The sequence below is a fragment of the Protopterus annectens genome, chromosome 7.part0 (assembly GCF_019279795.1).
Source record: "Protopterus annectens isolate FY-2018-M chromosome 7.part0, PAN1.0, whole genome shotgun sequence".
NCBI lineage: Eukaryota > Metazoa > Chordata > Ceratodontiformes > Protopteridae > Protopterus > Protopterus annectens.
In genome coordinates this window covers 1,619,188,813-1,619,209,754 of record NC_056739.1, presented here as the reverse complement: position 1 = coordinate 1,619,209,754, position 20,942 = coordinate 1,619,188,813, and the positions used below count along the sequence as shown (strand labels likewise).

At 43.0% G+C, this 20,942-nt stretch overlaps 1 protein-coding gene across 3 annotated transcripts in view; it reads right to left on the bottom strand.

Moving 5' to 3' along the window:
• The window catches only part of NPRL2 (NPR2 like, GATOR1 complex subunit), a 1,906,629-nt gene that overhangs the window by 743,648 nt on the left and 1,142,039 nt on the right, over positions 1 to 20,942 (bottom strand). The gene's annotated exons all lie outside the window — the stretch shown is intronic.

Sequence of the window (20,942 nt, the reverse complement as noted above, 5' to 3'; positions counted from 1 at the left end):
GAAAAACACTTAGTCTAATCTTTCTAGTTTCTAGCTATTTCTAAGAGAAAACACAAATCTAAGATAACTTACATATAGAACACAGGCAGTGCTGAGTTTGAATGGTCAAGACAAAAATGCTTAATGCCCTCTGATTCTCTCTGTTTTTAAAATCACATTCCTGGTTCCCATTACATCATTCTTCACACTTACCTTGGTTCGCAGGCAAACAGAAACTACATTTACATTCTTAATGTTTCCTTTTGTTATCTTGCAGCTGGTCAGGAAGCAGAGCAATAAAAATATATTTGCATGTTTAAATCTAGCAATTTAATTCTTGGTTAAAACAATAGAATGAATGTCGTCGTTTAGACAGGCTGGAGCCGACTTTAGATCAAAGGGTCACAACATGCTTTACTTGGTCAACTTTCTGCTAGCAGAGTGTACTGTTGCTACACTTTTTTTTTGCAGTTCCACATCTAACAGTTTTTCCATTTAAGACAACAAGCTTGTGGTTCACATTAATATTTACAGATGACAGAGTTATCTATAAAATGTTATCTGGCTAGGCTGGCAGCCTTCTAATCACCCCCCCCCCCCGGAGAACTCAAGCTAGTTTTTCAAGTGACCCTTGAGAAACACTGCTTGAGAGGGTTAGGTCTGTCTTGAGTATACCGTACCCCATTCCCTGTCTTGAGAGCCCATCTACATTGGCATTGCTAATCCCACTGCAGTGCTGCACTGACGCACATGCTTGCAACCCTGGGCTCCATCTTAGCAACTTGGCATTTTCCTGGCTGGCTCTGTTTAATTATGTTAGGGGGTTGTGATCTGTCATAACAGTGAATTTCCTTCCATACAGATAAGGCTGAAGTTTCTGCAGTGCCCACACTATGGCTAGACATTCCTTTTCTACCGCTGCATAGCATTCCTCCCTGGGTCGGAGCCTACGACTGAGATTAACTATTGGGTGCTCTTCTCCCTTTGAAGAAATCTGGCTAAGTACAGATCCCATGCCATGGTTCAAAGCATCCATCCGCACAGCAAATTCTTTGCTGTAATCTGGACCGGCTAACACGGGGGGTCCTCCCAAAGCTTCTTTAAGCATCTGTAATGCCTGCTCACATGCTGAGGTCCACGCTACCTTATCTGGCCTGTTCTTGATTGTCAGGTCTGTGAGGGGAGCAGCTATGGTACTATAACTGGGGACGAACTTTCTGTAGTACCCTGCTTTTCCTGAAAATGGCCTCACCTGCTTTTTAGTAACAGGTGCAGGCCATGCCTGAATGGCTTCCACTTTGACAGTTTCTGGCCTTATCTTACCACTCTCCACTCTGTCCTAGGTTGGAGACCTCTGCCATACCCACCTGACATTTGCTCGGCTTAATGGTCAACTCTGCCTTCTGTAGTCTGCCTAGCACCTCCCTGACATGCTGAAAGTGCTCTTGCCAGGAATGGCTGTAGATGGCAATGTCATCTAGGTAGGCAAGGGCAAACCCTCCTGCTCCTGCTGGGATAGGATCTACCAGCCTCTGGAAAGTCACGGGGGCATTCTTCATCCCAAAGGGCATCTTTGTGAACTCATACAAGCCAAAAGGAGTCACAAAGGCTGACTTCCTCTAGCCCTGGGAGTCAAGGAAACGTGCCAGTAACCCTTGGTAAGATCAGTGGTTGTAAGATACTTAGCCCCACCTGGCTGCTCTAGGGCCTCATCTGTCCTAGGTATGGGGTAAGCATCTGACTCTGTGTGACTATTTAATTTCCTGTAGTCCACACAGAACCTGCTGCTGCCATCCTTCTTTGGCACCAGGACTACTGGGGAGGCCCAGGCACTATTGGACTCTTGAATCACCCCTAGTTCCAACATCTCCTTTGCCTCCTCCCTCAGAGTCTGATGCTCTCAGGAACTTTACAAGGGGTCTGCCTAATAGGCCTTTGGGGTCCTGTATCCACCTGGTGCTGCCCCCTGGTTTCCCAGTGAACATGGCCCCAAATTCCTGCAACAGTGCTTAGATTTCTCAAACCTGGGTAGGCGATAGCTGTTGAGACATTGCTACCACTTCCACTGAGGTGTCAGCCCGAGCCTCACTGAGGAAATCAGTCCCCAGATCTCTCCCAGATTCCTCCTGCAATCCACTGCAGATGCTCAGCATAAGGACCTCTCTATCATGGTAAGGTTTCATCATGTTAGCATGGTACAATTTGTGCCCCTGCCTTCTGCCTAGCAGTTCCACAATGTAGTTATCACTTACCTTCCATACCACCTTGTAGGGTCCCTCCCAAGCTGCTTGCAGTTTGTTGTGTTTGACAGGAATGAGAACCATTACCTGCTGCCCCACAGGATACTCTTTACCTCGAGCATTCCTGTCATACCACACCTTTTTCTGTTGTTGGGCTTCTGCCAGGTTCTCCTGGGCCAAGCCCATAGTTCCCAGAGCCTTGTCCTGAGGTTTAAAACGTATGCCACAACAGACTCCTTATGAGACTCGCACTCACCTTTCCACTCATCTCGAATTAAATCTAGAGGTCCCCTCACCCTATGCCCATACAGCAACTCAAAGGGTGAAAACCCTGTGGATTCCTGGGGAGCCTCTCTGTAAGCAAACAGATGGGGCAAATATTTGTCCCACTCCCTCTTAAACTGATATGCAAATGCCTGTAGCATGTACTTGATTGTAGAGTTTAACCTCTCAACAAGACCATTAGTCTGGGGATGGTAGGGGGTGGTCTTCATGTGCTTCACCCCACAGGACTTCCACAGACAAGCCAGCAGGTCTGACATGAAATTGACACCTCTGTCAGTCAGTATTTCTTTTGGGAAACCTACCCTGCTGAAAATGTCTAACAAAGCATTTGCCACCTTCTCTGCCTCAATGGAGGGCAAAGTCACTGCCTCACAGTAGCGTGTAGCATAATCCACTACCACTAGGATATACTTTTTCCCTGTGGAACTTGGGGTACTCAGAGGACCCACAATATCCATAGCTACCCTCTGAAATGGCTCCTCAATCACAGGCAAGAGCATCAAAGGAGCTCTTACCGTGTCTCCTGCCTTGCCTACCTTTTGGCACTGCTCACAGGTCCTGCAGTACCCTGTTACATCTCTGGAAATTCTAGGCCAATAGAAGTTCTGCATAATACACCTCTTTGTACGTTTTATGCCCATATGACCTGTAAAGGGAATATCATGGGCTATGGCTAGAAGCGCCAGATGGTAGGCTCTAGGCATTATCAACTGCTGTACCCTCTCACCTTCTAGCCCTCCCTCAGGGATCCACTCTCTGTGTAGTAACCCTTTGTCCCAGTATACAGATTCCCCCTTTCCTTGAGAATCTGGTGCCATCCTAGCTACCTGCCTCAGGCCTTGCAGTGTAGGGTCTAAGAGCTGAGCGTGGCTCAACTCTCTCCTTGTAATCCTTCCCAGCTCCCCTTCCACAGGAAGTCTGACATCCTCTGATAGTGGTGCCTCACTGTCAGCCTGGGTACTACTACTCACATCTACCTTTGCAGTCACTCTGTCCAAGGGGCCATCAGTACCCTCAGCAGCTGTGGCTCACCTTCAGTCTCACTGCTACAAGGTAGCTCCCTCCTTGAAGTAACCACCTCACCAGTCCTGGCTGCAAGTATGCAGTCTGTCTGGATCTCCCCCAGGCTACCAGACTTACTTGCTTGTCTCCAAGCCTGACTGCGTGTAACTGCACAAGCACAGGGTGTACTGCACTATCAAAATCATTCCCTATCAGGACATTTGTAGGTATATCCTCAAACACACCTACTTGCTGGCTTCCTTTTCTACCCTTCCAGTCAAGGTGAACCCTAGTCAAAGTTATTTGGAATGGGATCCCTCCTAAATCCCTGACTGGAGTAGACTGCCCAGGCAAGTAGTGCTCCTCTGTAACCATTGCAGGCTTTACAATGTTTATATCAGAGGCTGTGTCTCTCTTGGCAATGGCCTCTTTGCCATTCACTACAATAGGATATAACCTCTAGTAGTAGCTTGGTACCCTTGTTGTCCCAAGAAAACCTACTATTGGCGTTTTGTCTTTCCCACTTACTGGCTCCTTCAATGTTGGTTCCCCACCTTGCCTCCGTGGACACCTGTATGCCACGTGGCCACACTGGTTGTATTCAAAACATTTAACCCTAGCTCCTGGACATGTACCTGGACTAGTGGCTTCCTCTGCTACTGGCAGATTTTGTTGGGGCAGTCTGTGCTGCCCACCTTGGATTCCTTTAGACCCATGAGCAGTACTGGGGGTCCCTTTCCCATGCAGTCTGCCCTGCTTGCCAGGTATAGGTCTCCCTTTTTCCCCAACTCATCTGAAGTAGCACGTTGTCTATCAGCTAACCAGATCCTTATGTCCTCAGGCAAAGTGCTAAGGGCTTGTTCCCTCACCAAAAGGTCTGCCAGCCCTTCATAAGTGGTGACCTGTCATCCACTCGCCCACCTATGGAAATAAGTGCTCAGTTCAGCAACATATTCACACACACTTTCATTTGCCTTGCGTCTGGCTCACGAAACGTTTTCCTGTATGTTTCAGGTGTTAGCTTAAACAAATCTAAGAGATGCTTTTTAACAGCAGTATAATCAAACATGCAATGTCAGACATTTTTGACAGAACAGTTACAGCTTTACCATGGAGTAAGGGGGTCAGGAACTGTACCCAGAGACTTTGGTCAACACTATACTCTCAAATATATGAATGAAACTATCAAAATTCTCCCCCTATTTAAACTGCGGAAGAAATTTACTGACCTTTTGTGCTTCTGGGGTCCAGGTGCACTCTTCCCCATTACCTCGAAGAGTCAGCATCTCCTTCTCCTGCCTCTGCCTCTCCTTTTCCTCAGCTTCCAGGCGTAGCAGTTTATCATATTCCTCAGTCTCTAGATGCCTCAGTCTCTCAGTTGCTTCTATTTCAACACACTGGCCTCCAACTCGAGTCTCCTTAGCTCCAGATGGATTTTTAAGTCCTCTGCAGAAAGGTTGAGCTGTCCATTCTCCGAGGGTATTATATCTCCACTGTCAGTCTGATTGTCTTCCTGGTTGCTGTTTTCTGTTGAAGCTGTACCCAAGGCTGCAATCAGGTCTGCCTTAGTCAGGTTTCCATGCACCAGTCCCCTTGCCTGCCACATCTCTGCCAGCTGTCTCCTTGTCAGCTTTCCATATTCCTCTGCTGACATGCTGCCTGCTCAGCCTGACTAACTAAGCTAACAAAAGAAATAAAACAATTGTGATCTGAACTCTTTAGAGTGCAAAACACCTTCAAAGCTCACTGTACACAAGCTGCAGGAATTCACTCTACCCACACCACTACAAGCCAATTAGTATTTGCCACCAAGTAATATGTGATGTGGATATCCTACCACTGCCAAACAATTAATATGTGACACCCGTGCCCTGGGCCAGCAATCAAGGAGCCTCAATCCTCACCACTAACACCAGTGAGAGGCATCTCGTATAGGAGGAAAGGATAACAAATACACACAGTAAAGTGCAATTTCCCTTAAGAACACACAGAGATCACAGTCAGTCCGGGGCTGGTCGCTCCCTTGCTCTCCAGGTCCCCAGTAAGACTCCCCACTGGCACAGCTATAGGGTCCAGATCACAGCCAGCTGGGCAAGCTAAAACCTCCAGCACCCTCTCTGTCCAACCAGTGCTGTGTCCCTGTCTAAGTAGCTGACACACACACACTTTGAGATAAAAGTTTATACAACCACACAGACACTCCTGGGGAAGGCTGGCACAGGTTCTCCAGCTGTGCCCCTATTACCCAGACTGTATGTTAAAAATCACTGCCGCCACCCAGCTAATATTTGTCAGCTTCTCAAAGGCCCCTAAAAGGGTGTCCAATTATTAATGTGCAATATTATTATCCAATTGGTAGTATAACTAAACAGTCAAGGCTTATTAGAGTGACTTGGTACAGTAATCACTATAAATATGCAATGTACTCTAGAGCTTAAATTATCTCTACACAAAACAGCCACAGTTGAAAGGTTCAAAAATATTTAATAATAAATAATAAAAACAAAAGACAATACTTCTTACTAAACAGTCTTGGTCAAGAGTTCAGAGATCACAGAGAAATACTTAATACTGTAATACAGTTCTGACTTCACAGAAAAACACTTAGAATCTTTCTAGTTTCTAGCTATTTCTAAGAGAAAACACAAATCTAAGATAACTTGCATATAGAACACAGGCAGTGCTGAGTTGGATGGTCAAGACAAAAATGCTTATTGCCCTCTGATTTTGTCTGTTTTTAAAATCACATTCCTGGTTCCCATTACATAATTCTTAACACTTCCCTGTGTTCCCAGGCTAACAGAAACTACATTTGCATTCTTAACATCTCCTTTTGTTATCTTGCAGCTGGTCAGGAAGCAGAGCAATAAAAACACATTTGCATGTTTAAGTCTAGCAATTTAACTCTTGGTTAAAACAATAGAAAGAATGTCTTCATCTAGACAGGCTGGAACCGACTTTAGATCAAAGGGTCACAACATGCTTTACTTGGTCAGCTTTCTGCCAGCAGAGTGTACTGTTACATTTTTTTCAGTTCCACATCTAACAGCAGATCTGAAGTAGTTAACTTCATTTTAGCTGCAACCTGTGGGTATTCGGATCCATATCGGATCCGAGCCGGCAACTTTACAAGCATTTCCTCCGAGCTCCTCCCCCTTACCAGACCACCATCTCCTGCCTTCCCTCAGATCTCGTTTGCCGCTTCGTGCATCAGCATCGTGATCTCCATAGCTCTGAGCCTTAGGGTTTATTGTAAGTGCTTTTTGGGTTTTTTGTGAGAGAAGTTTCTCAGTTAGTTCCCTTTCCTCCCCCTATCGCTTTTTCGTCGGTCGTTGCAAAAAAAAAAGTTTATAGTTTTGCGAGGTAGTTTTTGTGTAGGCCCTTCCCTTAGCATATGCGTGGTCAGCTAGTGTGTTGGGGTTTCCTAGGTGTGGCTGCTATTGTTTGTAAAATGTCTGAACAGCCAAAACCTACCTATAAAAAATGCACAGTGTGTGACCATAAGCTTTCACCAGCAGATGGTCACACTCTGTGTGTCGTTTGCCTGGGTTTACCTTATTTGTCTGCCCAATGTAGTGTTTGTGCAGGGTTTAACCCGAGGGCCCTGCAAGACAGAAAAGCCAAACTGGTAGCAAAAGGCCTGCTTCCAGCTTCTACTTTGGATACTTCATCCTCGGCCTTGTTTTTTTCAACTCCTGACCAACCCCCCCCCCCCAGGCTGGGACTCACCCTCCCACTAGACCTGCTGAAGGGGATGTGAAAGGGAGAGACAAAAAACACAAGGATGCAGAGAGGGAGAGACAGAGAGAAGAAAGGGGATAGGCCCTGTAAACGTTCTACAGATCGGGAGCTCTACCTTAGCCCACCTTCCAAGGTCTTGAGACCTGTATCTCCTCGGCTCCACTCCCCCAGATTTTCTCCGGAACTGAGGCCTTCCTCCAGATCCTCTCAGCGACCAGCCAGATTAGAGTCTGTCGTTTCCTCTCGCTCGACTCGGAGTCTGTCTGAAATGGATATAGACAGGATGATGAGGAGATTCATTCAGACCCAAATCCAGATGGGAGTCTTGCCAGGCCCCTCTCAAGGGGGGACCTCCATGCCATTCTTTCATCTGATTTCTCCTTCCCCGATCCGGCCTGCGGTATCAGAGAGGGCAAAAGAAGATGTGGTTCTGGAAATTGCAGTTTTCCCAGGACTCTCAGGGCAACTCATCCCTTAGAGGCAGAGGGGGACATAACAGAGGCTGTCCCAGAGGAAGAGGGGGTCCGAGGAATTTTGGGTCTAGGGAGCCCTTCTCGGACAGGCCCACGCAGCAGGCCTGAGAGGTTGCCCGACTGTCCTACTCTGGTGGCAGTCAGGGGAAGATTATCATTGCACCCAACGGCTTGGGAGTCCATAACTGCAGATCATTGGGTGCTTCAAATAATATCCAGAGGTTACACCATCCAGTTTGTTACCCCTCCTATCCAACCGAATCGCCTCCCTGATGTTCCACCTGCTCAAAGGGAGTGGGCAATCTCCACCATTCGGTTTCTGATTGCAATGCACATCCCGGGATGTTCCAACATTTTTAGTGGTCAGATTGAGTCGGGCTATTCTAATGACATACGAGTGGTCTCTGAAGCAGTCATTAGCGGAGGAGATCTTCCTTTTGTGGGGACAGCTTTGCTGCGATCACTTCGCATCTCCTTCCAATGCAAAGTGCAATGAGTTCTTCGCTGTGATTCCCTCACCAGGGGACCCCCCCCCCCAGAGATGCTCTAGTCCATACTTGGCCTCCCGGGCTTCTGTATGCTTGGCAAGCCTTATTCCTCATTACCACTCATTCCAAAATTTCTTCAGAAGGCTTGCCGACTGGGGGCTAGGTGATCCTCATTGCCTTGTTCTGACCTCGTCCGGTCTGATTTCCCTTCCTCTGGTCTCATGTTCTAGCTCCTCCTTAGATTCTAGCTCCCTGCCCAGATCTCATTTCTCATCCTTCGGACACCTTTTCGCCCAATCTGGACAGCCTCAAGTTGACAGCTTGGTTGCTCCAGTTCCCTTGATTGCCAGAACTCCCGGTCTTTCTTCTTCAGTGAAAACTATTCTAGTAGCGGCTCATAAGTCTTCCACTGGGAAGATTTACTGCAGTAAATGGAAACGATTTTCCATTTGGGCTTCTCAGAGAAAGCTGGATCATTTTACGGTCCCTGTCTTTGCGGTATTGTATTTCTTAGCCAGCATTTTTCAGCAAGGGGACAGTTCTTCCACTGTGAAAGTGCAACTGGCGGCTATTTCAAATTTCCATATCGGCAAGAACAGGAATGCCCTGGCCTCTTCTAGATTGTGTAAGGCTTTTCTTTAAGGCACTTTTCTTTTACGTCCTCCAGTTAAGAACCCTGTTCCTCCTTCAGAGACCTTACCTTGGTTCTCCAGGCCCTAGTTGCTCCCCCCTTTGAACCTGCAGCATCAGTAGATTTGAAGTTCTTATCCTGGAAGATAGCCTTCCTAGTTGCCATTATGTCGGCTAGGAGGGTTTCTGAGCTTCAAGCCTTGTTTGCCGTGCCCCCTTATTTGATCTACCACAAGGACAGGGTTTCTCTCCGTACAAACCCTTCTTTCTTACCAAAAGTGGCTTCTGAATCGAACATTAATCAAACAATTAACCTGCCTGTTTTCTTCCCAAATTTTCAGAACAAGAGTGAATATAAACTGCATTTTCTAGATGTTCATAGACAACTTTGTTTTTATCTACCAGAACAAAGCCCTTCCATAAGACTGACCAGTTATTTTTGTCCTTTTCTAAGCCCTTTTTGGGTTGGGCCATCTCCAAAGTTTCCTTAGCTAGATGGAGTACAGTATATATTTTTCAGATTTACAAAGACAAAGACTTGTCTCCACCCGGTCCTGTTAAAGTTCATTCTGCCAGATCTATGGCGACGTCTGCTGCTTTCTGGTCTAGGGTATCATTGGATGACATTTGTGCAGCAGCAACTTGGGCTAAGTCCCATACCTTCATTTCTCATTACAAGTTGGATTTGATCTCCAGAGGGAGAGCATCCTTTGGCTCTGTGGTGCTCAGGAATATCCTTCCATGAGGGCCTCCAAGGAGTGTGAGTAGCTGGGGACTCTGTCCCACAGGTTGCAGATAACTTCTTTATCTGAAGTAGTTAACTTCATTTTATGTACTCACCATGACGTTCCATCTGAGTAGTTATACTTAATTTTTCTGCAGCCTTCCCACCCTTCTTCCTCCGAACCTTCTCATGTGATTAGCATGTGTGGCTTACTCTAGTTTGAGTTGCGGCAAACTTGATCTGAGGGAAGGCAGGAGATGGTAGTGTGTTATGGGTAAGGGGGAGGAGCTTGGAGCTCGGAGCAGATGCTTGTAAAGTTACCGGCTCGGATCCGATATAGATCCGAATACCCACAGGTTGCAGAAAAATGAAGTATAACTACTCAGATGGAATGTTATGTTGAGTGCATAATTTCTTTTTTTTTTCCATTTAAGGCAACAAGCCTGTGTCTTGCATTAATATTTACAAATGATAGAATTATCTATAAAATTCTGTCTGGCTAGGCTGGCAGCCTTCACATGGTCCAAAAATCTTGAAAGAGATTCCCTGGATCAGTTTGCCCCTAAGTTTTTTAGCCCTCCTTTTTCCAAATTTTATAAGGGATTCTTTAACTCCTCATCCAGTTAAAACAGTCTCAACTAAATACACGTAAACAGATGTTTAAGAAGAAATGGCAAGGGGTTACAGAAAGAAGCCTCGAACTTCCCAAACCAAGAACAAGTAAGTAAGTAAGCCTGAATGACTGTTCAAGAGACCTTGCAACCCCCTCTGATCCTGATCCCGATCCCTTTTTTCTTCCAGAAAGTCTGAATCTCCATTTTTTTCTCTTTGGCAACAGATAGTTTCAGACAAAATGGGTTCTGAAAATTGTTCATGATGGTTACAGATGGCAGTGGGAGGAAATCCCTCCTTTTTTTGGCGGGGCATTCTTCATCCTCCAGATCAGACTCTTGTTTCCACCTGCTCTTCAAAACATGCTGCTCCAAGGAGTAATGCAACCAGTTCCCCCTTCCCAGGTGAGGAAGGGTTTTTAACTCATTCCCTCCAGTACAGCTCTTTTGAGTGTGTACCTTTAACTCCCAGTGAGTGTGGCTTCAGCCTTTAAAAAATGAAGTTAGCACAGTACAGTTAAATAAATAATAGTACAAGGTCAATACAATATGCAATTGTTTTTGCCATCATGTATGCTTCCACAAAATATTGTATGTAGTGTGTGTAGTTATATTATTTTGTATATATAAATATAATATGAAGACTTAGAGGCGGCCTAGGAGTAGAGAGATGTTAATCGGAGATGCCAGTTGTAATGAGTTAATCAAGGATGTTCCTAGTGCTAAAGAAAGAAAGAAAATGCTTGGAGATCTTCCCTAAATCAGTTTGTCATAGTGCCCAAATTCAAAATGTCAATTCACAAGAAAAAAAAATAGATGTATATCTAGATTTATTTTTAAGGTTTTCTATTTGCAGTTCAGTCACTGTAAGGGAATACCTTAGAATTTTCAGTCTCATGGCTTCAATAATTTTCATGATACAATACCTCTGACAAGACTCCAAATGAGAAATATACATTGTATATAAATTGCTTTGGTCCCAGCACTAACTCTCTTCAAATTCCATTGTTGGGGTTTGGCAGAAGAGAAATCATTTGCTGGGGGCAACACACGTCCTTAAATCCAGGTCTCCCCTTCTCCCTCCCTGTTTGAAAGCAGTCAGTCACTACAGACACTTTGGGCTTTGCTTAGGGAGCAGTTTCAAGAGGGATAAAAGTGCAGGGGGTGTGGTACACCAAGGGCATATGCAAACACACAAATGTCAAGGACATGCTTGCCCTGATTGACACTTAAGTCTGTGAACCATCAGTCCCCAGGACCTCTTCAGGTGGTTAGACAGTACCACAGTCATGTGGTACATCAGCAAGTAAGGGGGAACCGGTCATACCCCCAAAACCAGACATCAATCAACTTAAATTGACTGCCTGGATGATGGGGTCTTGTTTCCTTTTAAGCACTTGTTTAAGGACATGCAGTGGGCACTAGTGGAAGCAAGTAAGCCTGTTAGTAGGAAATCATGCATTACCAAATGGAAAAAAGTTTTGTAGTTGGTGCCAACAACATAACCAGCACCCTTTCAGGTCTAGTTGTTCCCTGGTTTTACAGCATCTGTGAGTTACTATCCTATGGCATTTCTTTTTCCATTGTCAAGGTGCATTTATTGTCTTTTTCAGCATGTCTGCCAATGAATCGTATTTTTTCGATGCAGTCTCGTGTCAAAATATTTTTGAAAGGGTTTTCCGCAAGAGGCCTCCAAGTATACTCATGACCCCTCCTTGGAATCTTAATTTTGTGTTAGAGAAGCTAATAGTCATTCCATTTGAAACAGCTAACCTGGCTAACTTGGTCATTACATGGAAAAGTTTAACTGATTGCTGTCCTCTGCAAGAAGAGAATCTGAGTTGCATGCTTTTATGGTGAGGCAACCCTATCTCATTTTTCATGGGGACAGAGTTTCTGGAGAACTAGTCCTCCTTTTATGTTTAAAGTGGTATCGGATTTACTTTAAGCAAAACTATCCATCTCCCATTTTTCTTTCCTGAACCTAAAAATTAGGTATAAAAGAAACGCAATACTTTGGACGTCCACAGACAACGCAAGTACTATCTTGACAAAACTAAATCTTTCAGACTTTTGGATCAGTTCTTTTCTTGGGAAGGTAAGAAGGGAACACTTATGTCAAACGGTATTCCAGTTACAAATTTTCCCTTAGTAGCACTTGTGTGACCACCTAGTAGTACTCCTCTTAGACCTTCCACCATTTTACCCCCTTATCTCTGTGTGGCCTCTGTCCCTCAGATTCTGACAAATATGGATGGACAATTTCCTATGGTTTCTCCTGCCAGTTTGGTTGATATGGCATCCTGAGACAGTGTAGCCACTGCCTCATGTACACGGATAACCCTGTAATACTACCACCTAGGAATACAATTTGTGAGAGATGCGATTACATTACTCAAGTCTCTCAACAACAGGTACTGTTATGACTCTGTCATAGTCCATGTTGGCGTGAATGACTTGAGACGTACTTCTTTGGACTGTTGAAGAGAGACATGATCGAGCTCGCTGAATGTGTCCCAGGTAGGTATGTCTCTAGCCTCAAGCAACATTTTACCATCACCCAGAATGATGCATCAATACAAACAGAAAATGATTGACTTTAACAATTGGCTTAGTTTCTGGTGTCATTCCAAGGGGATCCAGCACTTGACAGCCTGGGAAGACATGACTGACAGACGACAATGCTTTGCCATAAATGGTCTGCATCTCTCTCTCCCTTGGGCTTCTGGCAAAGACTGTAGCCTCTCCCATAGTGCCTTTTTTAGGCAATGCCATGAGGTCAAAACTACCAACATGAAAAGTTCATCAAAGTGCAAATTAAAGGTTATGCTGCTAAACACTGGGAGTGTAAACATGAAATTGCACTCATTGCAAGCATTCTTAACCCTGGAAGATGCTGACAGTTGTGCAGTCACAGAAACCTGGTTCAAAACTGCTGAGAGCACCCCGGCCATACCAGGTTACTCATCCTATCATACATTCAGACCCCAAACCATGGGCAGCAAAGCAAAAGGAGATGGCGTTTTGATGTATATTAAAGACATGCATACCTCCAGGCTGGTCAAGCAGTATAGTGCACAGGAGACACTCAAGGTGCAGTTTCAAATCATAGCTAGCTACAGGCTCCCAACTTTGACTCGAGATGCTCACTCTACCCGTCTGGACCTTTTCGAATCTATCAAGATTCAACCCTTTACCCTGATCCTGGATGACTTTAATTATCCAGCTATAGTCTGGAATAACTACTCATGCCAAAACGCAAATGCCCAGAGATTCCTTAATTTCGTCAGTGCATATGCCTAGGACCAGCTGGTCGACATCCCCACAAGAGGTGATAATATCTTGGACTTGGTATTAACCAACATGAGCAACCACTGCAGAATCCCTACAGTGTCATCTTCCCTGGTAAGATCTGACCACAAAGAGGTCACTTTCGAAGTTACCGTCTCCACTGCCTCCCCCCTTATTACAGGCAAACATAAAAACTTCTCCAAAGCTGATAACAACCGCCTGAGGGAAGGTATAAACAGCTTCACAGCCCCCCTCTATTGGGGCTTTATTTTAGTTTTTGGGAGATAACCTTAAAACACATTTTGTTATTGAACTAATTTATTTTATAATTAATAATTTTGAATTTAATGGTATTTTATATAAACAATTACAAGGTACAGCCATGGGGCCAGCATTTGCCCTCATCTATGCCAATTTGTTTATTTATTTATTTATTTATTTTTAACAATTTTATGTGTATGAGAATGACTTTTTTTAGACAGTATATGATCAAATATTTTAGATTTATAGATTATTTAGTTTTTATCTGTAAAGGAGGTCAAAATTCTGCATATTATTTATAGAAGCCTTAAATAATAAATTAAATTTATGCTTTGATGGTCTTAAATAGGTGCCAAAGTCATTTTTTAGATATTATTATGGAGAGAATTTTAAATACAAACATTAAAACATGGGTACATAAAAATTTTGATGATGATTACCATTTTCTACATGGGCATAGCTGTCACCCCCCCCATACATTAAGGGCCTTACTGTATGGGGAATTTTTTAAATTAAAAAGGCTGTGTAGTGATGGAGAGTTTAAACAGGAGTTGGATGTAGCTACACGCATCTTCCATGAAAGAGGATATGGTAAAGATTTATTATGGGAATGCCAACAGAAAGTGTGTGGAAGCCTCAGTAAGAGGCATGTTTATTATAGGAATGAAGAGGTTCAGGTAAAACATTAAATTAGTAATGGAAAGATAAAGGAACCTATATTTTTTGTCACGAGGTATACATTATTTTCAGAAAAAAATGATTAGTTTAGTTAAATATTTTTTGGGTATTTTAATAAAATATAAAGATCTGAATTCTATGTTAGAAAATCAACCAAGAATTTCTTATAAACATGGTAGGGAATATCTGTGATATTTTGGTTCATGGTAAATTTTGTATGCCAATCATGAATTGGAGCTAAGAAATAACACCCAAAGGTGTTTGTGCTGTCCTTGTATAGTAAACAGCTTCCCGGTAATTAATGGCAAGAGATTTGAAGTTCAGGGTAGTTGTAGTTGTGAAAGTGGGGAGCGGGGTGATTTATGCTTTAAGATGCCAATGTGGTAAATTTTATACAGGGGTAAATATTAGATATATTTATGCAATATAGTGAAACGTTTTGATAATACTGTGTTCTTAAAATGGTAATTGGCTAATGAGCCCTTTAAGTATAAATGTATGTTTTGTATTTACAAAGCCATAGTCTGAAGAAGTCTCTAAGGGAAGAGACGAAAGCGCTTACTATTGGCTTTGGATTCAGTAAAGCTACTGACTCTGTACTGACGCAGTGTTTTGTTTTGTTTTTAAGTAATGACATATGTCAGAATATAATAACAATATAAGGTGCAAGACATTTGCCTAGTTGTATTAATTTCTCACATAGAGAAAAGAGTAAACATTGTACTGCAATAATCTGCTAGTTAAAGGATATGAAATAGTAATGAAATACTGATAACCTGTTGACAGCTAATAGTAGCGCTGGCAGCTAATTAGTGGTACAGGAGAAGGGGGGGGGGGTTAGTTGGGGTATGAACAAGGACATAGCCAGTGAGATTTTAGGTGAGCTTTAAGAGCATTTTTGAAGAGACTGCTGGAAGGGAGGATAGTTATGGCAGTGGGAAGCGAGTTCCAAATTTTGGATATGGAGTAGGAGATTAGCGCTTCCCCTGCAGAGTTGTTGGGTTTGGTGACGTGGAGTAGATTTTTGTTGCAGGAGCGAAGGGGTCTGGAGGATTGGAAGGGTTGGAGAAGTGTATGAAGTGAGGGAATTGTCTAGGAGATAATTGGAGATCTGTGAGTTGATGCATTATTTGAGCATCTTGGAGAGAGGCGAGAGGATGACAGTGGAGCAGTAGTTAGAGATGTCTGTTGAGGGGCCACCTTTGTGTAGGGGTATGATGTGGGATATTTTCCATAAGGTTGGTACACAGGACTCAGATATGGAGCGGTTGATTAATATGGAGATGGTATAAGCTAAAACAGCTGCTATTTTTAGGTATTCTGTGGGCAGGTTGTCAGCTGCTAGTCTTGTTGGTTTAAGTTTTGTCAGTAGTTTTTTTTATGTTGGAGGTGGGTACTGTGGAAAGGAAGAAGGGAGGAAGGGGTGGAGTTGGTTTGGGTGTGGGGGGTGTTGATGTAGGGAAGTGTTTTTTAGTTAGGGATAGAACGGTCTCTGTAAAATGTTTGTTGAAAGAGTCAGCTATCCTACAGGTGGAGAGAGGGGTGGTTGGTGGGAGGGGGGTATTTACCTTCCCTGGGCAGAGGATAGAGTTAAATTTGGAACAGAATTGCTTTGGGTTGTTTTGGGAGGAGTTTAGGGATGTCTGATAGAAAACGGCTTTGTCTGCTTTTACTTGATTTTTGACTTTGTTACGTAGTTCAAGGAATAATTGCCTATCTGAGGATTTTTTGGTTGTGTGCCATTGTTCCCACATTTTATCCCTGGATTTCATAAGGTCTTTGGTGTTTTTTTTGTAGCCAGGGGGATTTTTTAGTTCAGATTTTGGTGCATCTTTGGGGGGCATGGGAGTTAAGGATGTTGAGGAAAGTGCTGTTAAAGTAGTAGATTTAATTATTTAATTGTCTTAATGTTTTAATTGTTTAATGATTTGATTAGTTGGTCTTGTATATTTAACTGAGCGTCTTGAAGTGAAGCATTATACTTTGTAAAGGCAATTCAGCTGAGGTGCCAGAGAAGTTTTCTCTTATTGTTTTGATACATCGGCCTGTCCATCTGATTTGTGGTTACATTCATTTCTAAATGGTTGTCTAAGGCCATTACCTTTGTTATACAACTCGCCATGACAAATCTATTCCAGGCACGGTCAATGCCCACTCTAATAGGGCCTTGGCTTCATCTATGGCTTTTTGGAAAGGGTTGGATTCTAGAAGTATTGTAGAAGCTGCTAGTTGGTCCACTGTACATACTTTTTACAAAGAACTATAAGCTTGATTTTCTCTGTAGGTCCAGGTAAGGTTTTGTTTAGGACCATTCTCTAGAGGATTCTGGACTCTTCTCCTTCCACATCCCAAATGTAATAAACTAGGGTAATCTACCCATACAGCCAAGGCTACTGCAGCAGTGATCAATATGATGAATATACAGTTGTGTAAGTAAATTTACCCTAACAGTAGCTTTTAGAATGATCACTGTCTCTACCGTTTGTTTTTTGGTGCATTTTTTATGCCAGGTTATGGACATTATTTTTGTTGTCCTTAGCATAGTATTTTCAGGGCAGCCTCCCTCTCTTTCTTGACACAAAAGCTCTGAAGGGCTTGGTGCCCAAACTTGTCTTTTAGTCAGCTCAGCTTGAGCTACTTGATAGTTTGGGCACGTGGAAGTTGCCCTGAAGCTTTGGAAGTTGGCTGGCTGTTAAATACTTGGCAGGATATAACCCCATATTAAGGCTACTGCAGCAGTGATGATTCAGACATCTGCCATTATGTTAAGTTCACTTAGACAACTGTACTATCTGAAAGAAAATGTCACTGTTTGGAGGTTGGGCAAGTCACCCACCACTGACAAAGGCTGTACTTATAAGAAAGGAAGCGTAGAATTAAAATGGGGGTTGGTACAAGGCTAGGAATAGGACAGGAACCGTTCCTTTGGCCTAGCGGTTACTCCTTCCATGCAGTTATTTTTTACATTACTTAGAGTTGTCTGCCTCAGCAAACAAGATGAGCATCTTACTGTAAAATCCTGTCCAGTTGTGCCTGTATGATGGTCCAGAGTAAACCTAAGCTACATTCCATTTTTGTCTTGAAGCCATGCTGTGATTAACCCACTGGGGACATTTTAACAATACCTTAGTAGAGTTGTTGTATGGTAAAATCTTTCTGAAATTCCCTCCCAATAATATATGTTAATGACATACATGACATCACTGCTTTGGATTCTATATTACCTTTATCTGCTGTAAAACTCTCCCTAAAATGTAAAATACAGACTTGTCCTAATGGTAGAATTTCAGGAAATGCAGTTATGTCTGTAAATAAAATTTGTTCTTGTCTTCTTTGTTTCTCTTCATGTGGATGGTATGTTTTATTTTTACAAACCACAGGTTTTAATGTTAATGACCTTTGCTAGCAGTAGGGAATCGATGTCCATTAATATATCTCCTATTTGTCTTCCTACCAAGTTCAATAACCTGGCCCTCCATTTCCCCATAGATGCAAATAATCCCTTGCTCCTTTTAATTCACTCAGAGATCCTGCTGTTTAGGCATTCCTAATCTATGGAATTTTGTAAAAAAAAAAAACCCTGTAGACAAATATGGCAGTACTACCTTTGTATGAGCATTGATGCATTCTGGATGGCACAGAGGTAGGTCTTCTGTTTGAGATGCTGGTAGCATACCTCTCAACTGTACATACATTTTTAGACTTAATACCTTATGGAAAATTCATTCTAATGCACAACTTGTTCTATCAATTAAGTTTTTTTATGAACAGTATTTAAGAGTTGTGGTATTGTATGAGGAAGTCAGGAGTGTCAGAGAAGTATGTAAGAGTGGTACAGGTTATGTACGAGGGTAGTGTGACAGCGGTGAGAGTGACGGATGCGTTTAAGGTGGAGGTGGGGTTACATCAAGGATCAGCTCTGAGCCCTTTCTTATTTGCAATGGTGATGGACAGGTTGACAGACGAGATCAGACAGGAGTCCCCATGGACTATGATGTTTGCAGATGACATTGTGATCTGTAGTGAGAGTAGGGAACATGTGGAGGAGACCCTGGGGAGATGGAGGTATGCTGTAGAGAGAAGAGGAATAAAGGTCAGCAGGACTAAGACAGAATATATGTGTGTGAATGTGAGGGAGGATAGAAGAATGGTGAGGATGCAAGGAGTAGAGGTGGCGAAGGTGAATGAGTTTAAATACTTGGGGTCAGTAGTTCAGAGTAACGGTGAGTGTGGAAGAGAGGTGAAGAAGAGAGTACAGGCAGGATGGAGTGGGGTGGAGAAGAGTGTCAGGAGTGATTTGTGACAGACGAGTACCTGTAAGAGTGAAAGGGAAGGTCTACAAGACGGTACTGAGACCAGCTATGTTATATGGGTTGGAGACGGTGGCATTGACAAAAAGGCAGGAGTTTGAGCTGGATGTGGCAGAGTTAAAGATGTTAAAATTTGCACTGGGTTTGCACTGGGTGTGACTAGGGTGGACAGGATTAGGAATAAGTATATTAGAGGGTCAGCCCAGGTTGGAAGGTTTGGAGATAAAGCCAGAGAGGCAAGATTACGTTGGTTTGGACATGTGCTGAGGAGGGATGTGGAGTATATTGGGAAAAAGATGCTAAGGATGAAGCTACCAGGTAACAGGAAAAGAGGAAGGCCTAAGATAAGGTTTATGGATATGGTGACATGCAGGTGGTTGGTGTGACAGAGCAAGATGCAGAGGACAGGAAGAAATGGAAACAGGTGATCTGCTGTGGCGACCCCTAAAGGGAACAGCCAAAGGAAGATGATGATTTAAAAATTGTCCCCATTTTTGTGTCATTTGCACCTCCATTATTTTTGGCTTTGCCCAGAATTCTTACACTATGAGGCCGAGAGTATGGCTAGTAACCTGCGATTAAGCAGTAGACTAGGTGTCAGAAGGTGAACGTTTGAGCTGGTTTGGCCACCAGTTTTCTTGGATGGGGAGCAGTTGGTGGTTTCTTGCCTCGCTGTGGCCTCTCAATGAAGATTGAGGGTTGTGATTTTGGTGGAAAAAAGGTGAGTGAGCATACATAGATCTTCCGTACTTGGGGGGGGGGGGGGCACATGGTAACTGCCTTGATGTCATTGCATGCCCTGTGTGAGTGAGCATACATAGATCTTCCGTACTTGGGGGGGGGGGGGGGGCACATGGTTACTGCCTTGATGTCATTGCATGCCCTGTGTCAGTGTGTATACAGTTAAGGAAAGGCCAAAAGAACACCACCTTTCTTAGGATGGTATATTTCCCGGATGTCCTAAGCTTCTTTCTTCAATTTACTTGATTTAAGTAAGGGGCACAAGTGGCACCAGGATAACCCCGGATGGTGGACAATAGAGGGATGCCAGAAAAAGAAGGGAAAAAAATGAACTGTGATTTTTTTTGTTTTGTTTAATTTGTACAGTTGATTATTTGAGATGGTCATCTTCTGCACTTTCACCCTTAAGTTGTGCACTTCATGGAAGCTGGCAGCATCATCCATAGTCGTTCATTTTTGTCTTCTCTTAGCTTTAGAAAACCTATGTAGGTGAACTTCGAACTCAAGAGTATGAACGTTTTTTTTTAAATGATCTATTTAACATTTTGAAAATATGCACTTCTCTAGAATGCGAGTGCAAAGTATCAAAGGTTTAAACAGCCGCATCTGTTTAAATAGTATTTTAGACCATATAACAGGGCATGGCTAACCTCTCTACCCTCAATCTCCCTTCAAAAATAAAATCTGCAAAACTTTACTTTGAAGTACCTTTCATCCATGGGTTGGAGTTACTCAGGCTGTGCATACTATGCAACTCTAAGCAGCTCACTTAAGCAGATAATGCTCCTGAATTGCCTTTCTTTTTAAACAAGAAACGTCTTTATTAAAAATGATCATGTATGACATTTTATATTTATATAAATGACAATAAATCATAGCAATACAATCTCAGTTGCAAACATTATACTTTCCAAACTGTGCGACACAACTATAGCTGCAAACATTGTACATCACTTTTAACATATCCAGTCATTGTTAGTCAACCATTACATACCTCATTCACATCCTACCTTCTTTTAAACCTTGTTCCTCTTCTGCATTTATTGATAACCCAGTTTTCATTTTTTTTTCCTATATAATTTGCTCCTACCCTTTTCTAAAGAGTTCCAGTTGTTTTAACTCTGTTACTATGTTCATTACTTCTAGTAAAGTTGGTTTAAACTTTGATTTCCATTTTCTAGTAATTGCTTTTTGGCAGCCATCGTAATTACTATGTCTAGGCAATTCCAAGTTTGTGTCATAGCTCAAAAAATAATTTTTCTAGTCACTCCAACTTACTCATCCAGCATATCCGATAGAGCAGTCTGCTGGGAATCTTTAAAGTCTACCAACTCATTATGTTCCCAGAAAATATGATCCCAGTTCCCTTTCTGCCCCATCACACCTCCAGCATTTGCTGTCTACCTGAGGAAAAATTCTTTGAAGTCTGCTTGGGCTATAAAAATACCTATGTAAGCACTTCTGGGCAAAGATCTGAAATCTTCTAAA